The sequence below is a fragment of the Symphalangus syndactylus genome, chromosome 1 (genome assembly GCF_028878055.3).
Source record: "Symphalangus syndactylus isolate Jambi chromosome 1, NHGRI_mSymSyn1-v2.1_pri, whole genome shotgun sequence".
Classification (NCBI taxonomy): Eukaryota; Metazoa; Chordata; class Mammalia; order Primates; family Hylobatidae; genus Symphalangus; species Symphalangus syndactylus.
In genome coordinates, this window is record NC_072423.2 from 74,135,035 (window position 1) to 74,148,710 (window position 13,676).

At 38.1% G+C, this 13,676-nt stretch overlaps 1 protein-coding gene across 18 annotated transcripts in view; it reads left to right on the top strand.

The window, feature by feature from the left end:
• Positions 1-13,676, top strand: part of PTPRM (protein tyrosine phosphatase receptor type M) — an 834,094-nt gene that overhangs the window by 595,201 nt on the left and 225,217 nt on the right. The gene's annotated exons all lie outside the window — the stretch shown is intronic.

Genomic DNA, 13,676 nt, shown 5'->3' on the forward strand with positions numbered 1-13,676 from the left:
CTGGACAATGCGGAGTATGTTTCTAGCACTCAGTTAAAAATTTTTACTGGCATTAGTATGCCTTTTTTCATGTATTTCAACATTATTTTACTTTATGATAGTATTAGTATTAGTCTGAAAAGTAGTTCCTGAAAGTTGTTAAGTATTTTTACTTAAATTTCACAAGGACATATTTTCATTTTTAATCACAGCTAATCTTAGTTTTATACCAACCATTTGGTTTTCACATTAAACCTTGCAGCTCCAGACTACTTTATAGCCAAACCAAGTAATAGGAAGCTGTCAGGGCCTTATAACGTTGTTTGTTTTTTTTGTTTGTTTTTTTTTCTTTTCTTTTTTTTTATTATTATACTTTAGGTTTTAGGGTACATGTGCACAATGTGCAGGTTTGTTACATATGTATCCATGTGCCATGTTGTTTTGCTGCACCCATTAACTCGTCATTTAGCATTAGGTATATCCCCTAATGCTGTCCCTCCCCCGTCCCCCCACCCCACAACAGTCCCCGGAGTGTGATGTTCGCCTTCCTGTGTCCATGAGTTCTCATTGTTCAATTCCCACCTATGAGTGAGAACATGCGGTGTTTGGTTTTTTGTCCTTGCGACAGTTTACTGTGAATGATGTTTTCCAGTTTCATCCATGTCCCTACAAAGGACATGAACTCATCATTTTTTATGGCTGCATAGTATTCCATGGTGTATATGTGCCACATTTTCTTAATCCAGTCTATCGTTGTTGGACATTTGAGTTGGTTCCAAGTCTTTGCTATTGTGAATAGTGCCGCAATAAACATACGTGTGCATGTGTCTTTATAGCAGCATGATTTATAGTCCTTTGGGTATATACCCAGTAATGGGATGGCTGGGTCAAATGGTATTTCTAGTTCTAGATCCCTGAGGAATTGCCACACTGACTTCCACAATGGTTGAACTAGTTTACAGTCCCACCAACAGTGTAAAAGTGTTCCTATTTCTCCACATCCTCTCCAGCACCTGTTGTTTCCTGACTTTTTAATGATGGCCATTCTAACTGGTGTGAGATGGTATCTCACTGTGGTTTTGATTTGCATTTCTCTGATGGCCAGTGATGATGAGCATTTTTGCATGTGTTTTTTGGCTGCATAAATGTCTTCTTTTGAGAAGTATCTGTTCATGTCCTTCGCCCACTTTTTGATGGGGTTGTTTTTTTCTTGTAAATTTGTTTGAGTTCATTGTAGATTCTGGATATTAGCCCTTTGTCAGATGAGTAGGTTGCAAAAATTTTCTCCCATTGTGTAGGTTGCCTGTTCACTCTGATGGTAGTTTCTTTTGCTGTGCAGAAGCTCTTTAGTTTAATTAGATCCCATTTCTCAATTTTGGCTTTTGTTGCCATTGTTTTTGCTGTTTTAGACATGAAGTCCATGCCCATGCCTATGTCCTGAATGGCATTGCCTAGGTTTTCTTGTAGGATTTTAATGGTTTTAGGTCCAACGTGTAAGTCTTTAATCCATCTTGAATTAATTTTTGTATAAGGTGTAAGGAAGGGATCCAGTTGCAGCTTTCTACATATGGCTAGCCAATTTTCCCAGCACCATTATTAAATAGGGAATCCTTTCCCCATTGCTTGTCTTTGTCAGGTTTGTCAAAGATCAGTTAGTTGTAGATATACGGCATTATTTCTGAGGGCTCTGTTCTGTTCCATTGATCTATGTCTCTGTTTTGGTACCAGTACCATGCTGTTTTGGTTACTGTAGCCTTGTAGTATAGTTTGAAGTCAGGTAGCGTGATGCCTCCGGCTTTGTTCTTTTGGCTTAGGATTGACTTGGTGATGTGGGCTCTTTTTTGGTTCCATATGAACTTTAAAGTAGTTTTTTCCAATTCTGTGACGAAAGTCATTGGTAGCTTGATGGGGATGGCATTGAATCTATAAATTACCTTGAGCAGCATGGCCATTTTCACGATATTGATTCTTCCAACCCATGAGCATGGAATGTTCTTCCATTTGTTTGTATCCTCTTTTATTTCATTGAGCAGTGGTTTGTAGTTCTCCTTGAAGAGGTCCTTCACATCCCTTGTAAGTTGGATTCCTAGGTATTTTATTCTCTTTGAAGCAATTGTGAATGGGAGTTCACTCATGATTTGGATCTCTGTTTGTCTGTTATTGGTGTACAAGAATGCTTGTGATTTTTGTACATTGATTTTGTATCCTGAGACTTTGCTGAAGTTGCTAATCAGCTTAAGGAGATTTTGGGCTGAGACAATGGGGTGTTCTAGATATACAGTCATGTCATCTGCAAAGAGGGACAATTTGACTTCCTCTTTTCCTAATGGAATACCCTTTATTTCCTTCTCCTGCCTGATTGCCCTGGCCAGAACTTCCAGCACTATGTTGAATAGGAGTGGTGAGAGAGGGCATCCCTGTCTTGTGACAGTTTTCAAAGGGATTGCTTCCAGTTTTTGCCCATTCGGTATGATATTGGCTGTGGGTTTGTCATAGGTAGCTCTTATTATTTTGAGATATGTCCCATCAATACCTAATTTATTGAGAGTTTTTAGCATGAAGGGTTGTTGAATTTTGTCAAAGGCTTTTTCTGCATCTATGGAGATAATCATGTGGTTTTTGTCTTTGGTTCTGTTTATATGCTGGATTACATTTATTGATTTGTATATGTTGAACCAGCCTTGCATCCCAGGGATGAAGCCCACTTGATCATGGTGGATAAGGTTTTTGATGTGCTGCTGGATTCGGTTTGCCTGTATTTTATTGAGGATTTTTGCATCAATGTTCATCAAGGATATTGGTCTGAAATTCTCTTTTTTGGTTATGTCTCTGCCAGGCTTTGGTATGAGGATGATGCTGGCCTCATAAAATGTGTTAGGGAGGATTCCCTCTTTTTCTATCGATTGGAATAGTTTCAGAAGGAATGGTACCAGTTCCTCCTTGTACCTCTGGTAGAATTGGGCTGTGAATCCATCAGGTCCTGGACTCTTTTTGGTTGGTAAGCTATTGATTATTGCCACAATTTCAGAGCCTGTTATTGGTCTATTCAGAGATTCAACTTCTTCCTGGTTTAGTCTTGGGAGGGTGTATTTGTCGAGGAATTTATCCATTTCTTCTAGATTTTCTAGTTTATTTGCGTAGAGGTGTTTATAGTGTTCTCTGATGGTAGATTGTATTTCTGTGGGATCGGTGGTGATAACCCCTTTTTCATTTTTTATTGCATCTATTTGATTCTTCTCTCTTTTCTTCTTTATTAGTCTTGCTAGCATTCTATCAATGTTGTTGATCTTTTCAAAAAACCAGCTCCTGGATTCATTAATTTTTTGAAGGGTTTTTTGTGTCTCTATTTCCTTCAGTTCTGCTCTGATTTTAGTTATTTCTAGCCTTCTGCTAGCTTTTGAATGTGTTTGCTCTTGCTTTTCTAGTTCTTTTAATTGTGATGTTAGGGTGTCAATTTTGAATCTTTCCTGCTTTCTCTTGTGGGCATTTAGTGCTATAAATTTCCCTCTACACGCTGCTTTGAATGTGTCCCAGAGATTCTGGTATGTTGTGTCTTTATTCTCGTTGGTTTCAAAGAACATCTTTATTTCTGCCTTCATTTCATTATGTACCCAGTAGTCATTCAGGAGCAGGTTGTTCAGTTTCCATGTAGTTGAGCGGTTTTGAGTGAGTTTCTTAATCCTGAGTTCTAGTTTGATTGCACTGTGGTCTGAGAGACAGTTTGTTATAATTTCTGTTCTTTTACATTTGCTGAGGAGAGCTTTACTTCTAACTATGTGGTCAATTTTGGAATAGGTGTGGTGCTGAAAAAAATGTATATTCTGTTGATTTGGGGTGGAGAGTTCTGTAGATGTCTATTAGGTCCACTTTGTGCAGAGCTGAGTTCAATTCCTGGATATCCTTGTTAACTTTCTGTCACATTGATCTGTCTAATGTTGACAGTGGGGTGTTAAAATCTCCCATTATTATTGTGTGGGAGTTTAAGTCCCTTTGTAGGTCACTCAGGACTTGCTTTATGAATCTCGGTGCTCCTGTGTTGGGTGCATATATATTTAGGATAGTTAGCTCTTCTTGTTGAATTGATTCCTTTACCATTATGTAATGGCCTTCTTTGTCTCTTTTGATCTTTGTTGGTTTAAAGTCTGTTTTATCAGAGACTAGGATTGCAACCCCTGCCTTTTTTTGTTTTCCATTTGCTTGATAGATCTTCCTCCATCCCTTTATTTTGAGTCTATGTGTGTCTCTGCACGTGAGATGGGTTTCCTGAATACAGCACACTGATGGGTCTTGACTCCTTATCCAGTTTGTCAGTCTGTGTCTTTTAATTGGAGCATTTAGCCCATTTACATTTAAAGTTAATACTGTTATGTGTGAATTTGATCCTGTCATTATGATGTTAGTTGGTTATTTTGCTCGTTAGTTGATGCAGTTTCTTCCTAGCCTTGATGGTCTTTACAATTTGGCATGTTTTTGCAGGGGCTGGTACTGGTTGTTCCTTTCCATGTTTAGTGCTTCCTTCAGGAGCTCTTTTAGGGCAGGCCTGGTGGTGACAAAATCACTCAGCATTTGCTTATCTGTAAAGTATTTTATTTCTCCTTCACTTATGAAGCTTAGTTTGGCTGGATATGAAATTCTGGTTGAAAATTCTTTTCTTTAAGAATGTTGAATATCGTCCCCCACTCTCTTCTGGCTTGTAGAGTTTCTGCCGAGAGATCAGCTGTTAGTCTGATGGGCTTCCCTTCGTGGGTAACCCGACCTTTCTCTCTGGCTGCCCTTAACATTTTTTCCTTCATTTCAACTTTGATGAATCTGACAATTATGTGTCTTGGAGTTGCTCTTCTCGAGGAGTATCTTTGTGGCGTTCTCTGTATTTCCTGAATCTGAATGTTGGCCTGCCTTGCTAGATTGGGGAAGTTCTCCTGGATAATATCTTGCAGAGTGTTTTCCAACTTGGTTCCATTCTCCCCATCATTTTCAGGTACACCAATAATAACGTTGTTTGTAATTGTTACAAAATATGCTTTGAAATATCATCATAAATATGTAAAATTAAAGTTAGCAAAAATAAGTGTATAGACTACATTTGGAGCCTGTGATACTCCTGATTTTAATTTTTTTCTCTCTCACTAGCAAATTTGCTAAATTTGGTAATTTGTAGACTGTTTCTTCTTCATTTGTGAGAAAAATAAGTTAGTTCCATATTCATTTTTCTTAAAATAACTGTTTTCTAAAGTTCTGTTTGTAAGTGGAATCAACACTAAATTATTTGTGTTACTAGAGGAGAAAAGAGATCCAACTAAAACAATAGATAATCACAAATTGTTTAGATAGTAAAAAAGTGCTGAGTTTTGTGGAACAAAGCTGATTTATGGACCATCTACTCCTTATTATAAATTGTGTGGAGCAGGATTTAACCATCTCAAACCTACATAGTGACAAGCATCATTGCAATGGAATGCCCCTCACTGGGCCTTATCATGGTGTGTTCACATCTTTACTTATAGCACAGACTCCATGCCATGGTAGATAGTTTATGAAGATGAATTTTTGCTCACCCATAATCCAGATTCACTATAATATTATGCATGTAAGTTATGCCTAGACTCAATGGAAGAAGTTATAAATATATTGCCTTCCTGTTTGACTTTGGAATTAAATTTCTCTATAAATATCTTATCAAGCTCCTAGGAGATAGTTTCCTTAGATAAAGAAATCTTGTGAGTGAATGGAAGGAAAATGAAGGTGGAAAAGGATAAATATCATTGATACAGCACAATGAGAAACACCACACCTAGCAAGAAGAGACCCGAGTCCTATTTTCTCCAACTATTGTATATTCACTTTCTTTCTCTTCCACTCCAAAAGTGAATTTAAAAGGTCCTATAGCAGTATATCACAGACACATGTTAACAAATGGCTGCCCAAAAAGTTATATCTTCAAAAATACCATGTTGATTTGGGAAAAAAAATGCTTATCAAATTAGTAAGACAAAACATTTTGCTTTTTGTGGCAGCAGTTGTGGGGGTGAAGGAAAATAAAAATAATAAGTATAAAAGTAATAGGTCTACTTCCCCCATTGCTGAGTACATTCTCTGAACACTTCATAAAGTGTACTCCCATGTAGCATTTTTAGATAGCAGTGATTTAGACATAGAAACAACATTATCAATAACAAGGAAGAAAAAAACCTTAATTATCTAATTGATGGCTATTATGAGATTCCATGTAATTCATAGAATTGGTAAGAATTTCACCCAAGGCAAGAATTTAGCATGGTGTATGTGTGTACTTTTATTTAGTCTTCAGGAATCACATGGATTGATTGCTGATGAGACTATTTTTTAACTACCAATATGCTCAATGGATACAAATTTTCTGAAATGTTATTTTTTTCTTAATGTTGAGTCCATTTTTTCTTCTGTAAGTACTCATTTCTGAAACAACAGTGTAAGTAATTTGGAAACATGATTTAGTATGCAAGTATTCACTTTACACTCCTGTCTCTTGGAATGCATTTGATGCACATGTTTGTTCAAACTAAATAAGGCAAAGAATTTAAAGAGCTAGAAAGAGTCTTAGAGTTCATCTCTTGCTAACCTCTCATTTTATAGATGAAAAAACAGAAACCCAGATAGGTTCAATGCTTCTGTCGGGTGAGGGGAAGACCCGCAGCTGTGAATCCTAATTTACAGTTTCTGCACACATTTCTTTAATGTGACTTTTTTGATGACTGCTTAACAGAGTGATGTCATCTATGCTAATGTCCTGACAGTGACAATACAAGTACCACACAATGAATTTGAGGATATCTGTATTTTTCTAGTACATCTAGGTGAGCTCCTTTAAGAGAGAAGTCTTAATCTGAGAGGCTCCAGAAATCTAGAGAAAGTTCTCAGCCCAGAAAACGTCCCGGTGTGATTGATGGCTGTGCTAGCTGCACAGTTATAGTCAGTTACAGTCCTTGCTCCTTCAAACTATCAAGCAGTAAATTTGTAAATGAGCTGAGCATTTGTTGTTATTAAAGCTTCATTTTACCATTCTCTCTGTGCAACAAGCATTTAACATTGTACTTGCTCAAGGGTTAAAAAAAAAAAAAAGCATCCCTAAATTATATATAGGTAGTCTTGGGCCTGTAGGTAATCTCTTTGGGGCTTCTAAAAGAAATATACAAAGATTTTCCTACCTTTCTGTGCATTCTTACAAATAAATGTTAAGACTCATGGCCTGGGGAAGGAGGAGAAACTCATTAAGGAGCAAATTGCAGGGAGATTCCTGAAGAATCAGTCTGTGAGCCAGTCCAGGCACTTTAATTTTGTCTGGCCCTGGCATCATTATTGTAACTGAGTAGAAGGCCGTGAGATCATAGCCTCTCCGTAGCTCCTGATAGCCATCGAAAGCGACCGGCTTCTATTACTTTTGAAGTGACAACCACATTTGAAGATGGTATAGACTGACCACCGATTGTCAAAACTGGTCCAAAATAAAACCATTCATCCATACTTACTTCTGCCACATAACTTGCAGATGCCCTGCAGCAAAAATAAATTAGCTCTAAATTTTCTGTTGAGCACAGTCTTCCGATGGGGCCTCTGTGTGAATGTTCTTCAGTCATTTTGCTGAGGGCTAAGAGACGAGGGTAAGACCCTTGGGCTATAGGAGTAGCTAAAAACTGAAATATTCCCAAGGAAAGATTCTACATTAGATTCACGGATAATTAAGGCAAAACACAAAACTCATTCATTCTGGACCTAAATAACCTTTTCCTGCTAGAGAACTTTTTAAAAAAAGTTTCAGTATTTACTGTCTGAGGAAGGCTTATAAAGGTTATGCTTCTTGCATCCAGAATGTGCAGAAACTCTACAGCTATAAATGTCTCAGCAGCAAATGGGCTGTGTGGCATGCTACAACCACAGCCTGCTAGGTAATTTATGTTGCTCAGGGACTGTAGTTTTTCAATAGATTGAACTGTTAGTTTTCAGAAGGATTTAATGAAATATTGAACCAGATGCCACTGGTCTGCCATAGATGTGGGACTATGAGAAATGAGGAAATGTCACTCTGTAAACAGCTCGGACCTCTGTGAGTAGGGAAAAAAGTTGTGTCCTTAGTGAAAGAGAATCACAACCAAGAGAAAACATGGAAGTTTGGGGGTAAATGTGTTTGTTTCTATGTCCATGCCCTGTGTTCATTTAAAATGGGAGGCTGGGTCTAGGACGGAGATCCAGAAAAATTGTCTGGATCTGGAGAAAGCTAAATAGGGGCTGAGGTTTTTCCAGGTCTTTCTTGTTGTCCAGTGGTAATCCTTTGAATAGCCCTATACAGATGCTCCTGGACTTTTGATAGGGTTATGACCCAGTCAACCCATCATAAGTAAAAAATGCAGTTATTGCACCTACCCTACCCAACTTCATAGGTTAGCCTAGCCTCCCTTAAACGTGCTCAGAACACTTAGGTTAGCCTAAGTGTTGGGGAAAATCATCTAACGCAAAACCTATTTTATAATAAAGTGTAGAATATCTCATTTAACTTATTGAATACTGTGCCGAAAGTGAAAAACAGAGTGGTTGTATGGATACTCGAAGTACAGTTTCTACTGAATGCGGATAGCTTTAGTTAGCACCATTGTAAAGTCGGAAAATCATAAGCCAAACCATCATAAGTCACGGACCATCTACAATTGCTTTTGCTGTATTCTCATTTTCAGCAATATAAAGACATACCTGATACTGAGCAATTTACAAAAGAAAGAGGTTTAATGGACTCACGGTTCCACGTGGCTGGGGAGGCCTCACGATTATGGCGGAAGGTGAGAAAGGTGGAAAAGATACAAATAAAGCACTATACCTGAATAACATTTCAAGTCTTCACTTTTTTTTTTTTTTAACTTTACAGACTAACCTATTCCCTGCAACTCATTCAGGGTATAGATGATCCCAGCCTTGTTTTATGGTCTTGCTGCAATTCGTAGCCTGTTAGTAGCTGTGTCTTCAATGTACTGGGAAATTTATCTTTGTGCAGGAAGGCACTGTTTCAAGACCCAGAGCTGTGTTCCTCAATGTGTCCGAGGAACCTCTGTCTCAGAATCATCCAGGTACTTACAACAGTGCATACTTCTTCGTCATACCCCCAGGCATGTTGAATCAGAATGCAGGATGGAGGAATCTGTACAAGTTCTCCCAGTGATTGGGATCCTCACTGATGTTTAACAACCACTGCTTCAGAGGGGTGGGGCAGCTGCCAACATTTCTTGTGTCCTAATTGTGAGGAAGGTTCTTAACCATAGAATGTTGATGTAAACTCAAGAAAAAAAAAAAAACTTCAGCTTAACCTTAGCTCATCTGAAGCAGAAAGGAAATTGCAGGGAAACCCAAATCTGTGTTCCTGATGCTGTTGTTGCTTTAGCACCATCTCACCAGCAAACACCGTGGTTTGGTCTTGAAAGGGTCCCAGATGAACTAACTCACCTGGCCATGTAATTAATTGTACCAGAGTATGATGATGCATGAAACAATGCTCACTGTGTGTATGTATGTATGTCTACTTACATATACACACAAACACATACATTTTTCTTGTGCTTATTTAAGTTTTCATCTTTCTTAATAAGGAACTGTACTCAGTTCAGGGAATAGGAGTGGTAGAGAGACACATTGATTCATTTAAAGAATACTTGAGACCACTACTTACCCAAAGCCCTAAGCTAGGTGCTGAGTATTATAGTCTAAGTGGAACCATTAACCATGTACCTAGACAATTTTAGATTGAAAATGATAAAACACCATAGGATGTATGGGTAAAGGCTTCGCAAGCTCAGAGGGAAAACTCCGTTCAGTTGGAAGAATTTGGCAAGAAGGTGGTGGCAATTATGTTGAAATTTTCAGATATAATGGTGATGATATATATGCTGTTGGAGTAAGTATTAGCATGTGAAATATTATTATTTTCACAATATTTCTTAACACTTGGTAAAACCAGCAGAGCATCTATTTTGCTTATTTCATTCAAGTGCTTGTACTGAGTGTTAGAATCGGGCCAAGGCAGAGAAGCATTGCTTTCAGACAAAGAATATGAGTCCATTTATCAAACAAATAAAAGATTAAATATGACTTTGGAAGTAAACTTGTAACTGCCCAATGGGTTCTTGCTGCCTGCTACACAGATAAAACCAATTCACTGAGACTATGGCATTGCAATAAAGAGCACAACTGACACGAGGTCGGCTACGCCACGTAGGAGACAGAGTTATTATTCAAATCTATCTGTCCAAACATTTAGAGGCTGGGGTGTTTCAAGAATAGCTTGGCAGGCCAGAGAGTCTGCTTCTGGGTGGGGCCACAGGATCTGTTGGTGGGTCTGGGTGGAGCATGGGTTGCCAGAAATGCAAAAACTTCAAAAGACATCTCAAAAGGCCAATCTTAGGATGGATGTGGTGGCTCACCCCTGTAATCCCAGCACTCTGGGAGGCCGAGGTGGGTGGATCACTTGAGGTCAGGAGTTCAAGACCAGCCTGGCCAACATGGCAAAACCCCATCTGTATTAAAAATACAAAAATTAGCCTGGTGTGGTGGCGGGCGCCCATAATCCCAGCTACTCGGAAAGCTGAGGCAGGAGAATCTCTTGAACCCGGGAAGTGGAGGTTGCAGTGAGCTGAGATCACGCCACTGCACTCCAGCCTGGGCGACAGAGCGAGACCCTGTCTCAAAAACAAAAGGCCAATCTTAGATTGTACAATAGTGGTGTTATCTGCAGGAGTAAAGGGAAGTTGCAGATCTTGTCACCTCCAGAATAATGGCTGGTAACCATTTTCCTTTACACTTTAGCAGAATTCTGGCTCTTCATCCCCCTAACCTGGTAGTCTTTCATTAGCTTTACAAAAGTGGTTTAGTTTTGGGGAAGGGTTATTATCATTTACACTATAAAGGAAATGTCTCCCAAAGTTAGCTTGGCCTAAGTCTAGGAATAATTAAGGACAGTTTACAGGTTAAAGGCAATATGGGGATTGGTTAGCTCAGATCTCTTTCGCTGTCATAATTTCCTCACTGTTATAATTTTTGCAAAAGTAGTTTAAAACCAAAAGATCAGAGCAAAGACATATGGGTTTGAGGTTTTACAACATAAGAATTGTAATATATGATAGTTGATTTGATAAAGGAATTATCAACCAAGCAGTATAAGCACAATACTGACCAAGTGTGGAGGATTATTGAGCTCAGAAATAGTCATGCAGTAAGAGGAGAGGGAAATCTATGGAGAAAGTGCAATTTGCTGTCTCTTATTAAAATAAAAATATGCCTTGCTATCTGAGTAAGAATGCACATACTTTTTAAAAAAATATATCTTTGTCGTATGACTGCCTATTACTGTTTGAATCATAACCTGCATTGCTGCTTTCATTCAAAAGAAGCCATTAAACTCAGACTTCCTGCATGTGCCCAGTGTGTGAAAGCTTTAATTAAATCTACAAGTAGAGCCTTAAAAGAACAAGAATCAAATTAATTACAACATGGTCCACGCATTTGTCTCTCTGACAGTCCCTGTGCTTTGGAGAAAAGGCAATCTGTGCACTCTTATCTGAATTAGTAAACTCAATATCACTTTCCATTAGCATGGCCGGTTGCTGCCATGTGTCTTCTGGCTGACACTGTTTACATGCTAATGCCCGCACAAATAGAGTCTGTTCCAACTGATTTGCTATAGGATTCTGGAGCACTAAATCCAGGAGGTGGAATATGCTGTCTTCTGCTTTCTGCATCACTGGCTTTTGTGAGTTCTTCTCTAGATTGAGCTTCGTAATTAGACTGCAGACTAATTAAGGAAAATTCAGCACATGCAAATAGAGCAAAAGGATTTGCTGCTAATTATGGGTCTTATGCCATAGTCAAGAAAAATTAATTTGTAATATTATTATTAAACTTTTTGGTGACCTGCAGTAGTCTAAAATAAGGAAGTGATGTTTGTGCTTAAGGAAGACTTACACAACTGGAGTGAATAAATATTCACCCCATGAGGAAATTAGAGGTAAAATCTGTATATTTGAGGTTTTAGACAAAAAAGACTCCAAAATTCCTATAGAAGCTTCAGTGTATAATTACTTTGTTTCTATTTTTGTTTTATATCCAGAAGGTACTGTTTCTTAATATGTCAATGCTATAATATAATCACACCAGCAATCTAGAAATACCTGCTTCCCAACTTTCAGCATTTAAACGGGAGTTTAATTCAACAGTATATGATTTTCTTGTTTTAAAGTCTTCACCTGTGAATCCCTTAGGCCAAATATTTAAAGCTAATGAACTGTAGCTGGTTATGTTCTGCTTATATGAGGGAAATAGCCTGAAGCAGGGTGGCCTGGCTTAGTGTGCTGAGTCCAATAAGCATCTTGAAGGTAATTTTGTTGGTTGCACATAGTTTAGAATTATAACAAGGATTTCTGCCTTGAAACATTACATATTTTAGCATGAGAATTGTCTCACCAGCAGAGAATTAGGTTTTCTTGCTGAAAATGTAAAGCAGATTTATTTATGAACTGTCTGCCCCATGCTGCTATGTTTTCTTACTTGCTTCTCATTCCTTAGATGCTGAAGCCTAAAGAACAAGCATGTGTTCTTCTTATGACTAAAAAGTGGTTCAGAAAGCAGCATTTTAAGAGTTAAAGGCTTTGCATTGCTAATTGAGAGAAGCAATATTCACAAAGTATTAAAAATTAAAGATTTAGTCCATCTAATGTCAAATTGGGAAATTTAAAAATTTATGAGCTTATATTGTTAATAGTTTCCTGAGGGAAAATTCATCTAGTATTTGGAGCGATTAATGAATTGCTTGTTGTATGGCAGTATAATAGAGAGAGAGAGAGAGAGAGTACAGTTAGACTTAATATCAAAGTTATTTTTGGAAACAAGCTAACAAGGGAGGCTGTGTAATCTCTATCTCCTGCAATCTCAAAAAATAGGCCGAATAGCCATCTATCACCAGTGATTTCAGAGGGATGTGCCTGAAGGCAGGGAGTTGGATCTGGTGACTTCTTAAGTCCTTTCCACATCTCTCATTCCCTTAATTATTCATCAAATATAAACACAGACAATGTGATTTTCTTTATTCACAATGTCCCTGTGTGAAAAAATATATATATACATATGTAGGATTCAGTACTCCCATTATAGAACATTGCTATCAACTATTAAGCTTAACCCAAAAGAGCATTCTCTGTTAATAAAGAGAACCAAAGTGCACATCATCCCCAACAGGATGGCAATTTGTGATGTATTTTGATCGTCCACATGACTTGCAGGAGAGTCTGGAAGAAAGGTCACAGGAAGATTAACTGCAGGCGCACCCGGTTGGTACTGAAGCAGGATTTTGCTCTGATTAGCAAAGCACAGAAGGCCAGTCAGGGAAAAAGATCAAGGTCAGTGACCTTCCAAAAGGGAAGTCAACCTCGGCAATAATAAAGGCTGCCACTCTGTCAGGACTCCAGTCTCATGCAGAGTTGATGACTAATATCTTTCACTCTAGCCTGAAAGCCCTGTTGACAGTTTAGTTCTAATTTATTTGTGGATCAGATTGAGCAGAAATACATCTGCTTCTTTTCTATCTTGTCTTTTGACCCTCCTTTTATCTGTCCTTTTAAAAAATGTGCACTGATTTCTTAATTATATTTTTACTTTTTTCATATTTTTTCTATCAACCCCATTTTCTC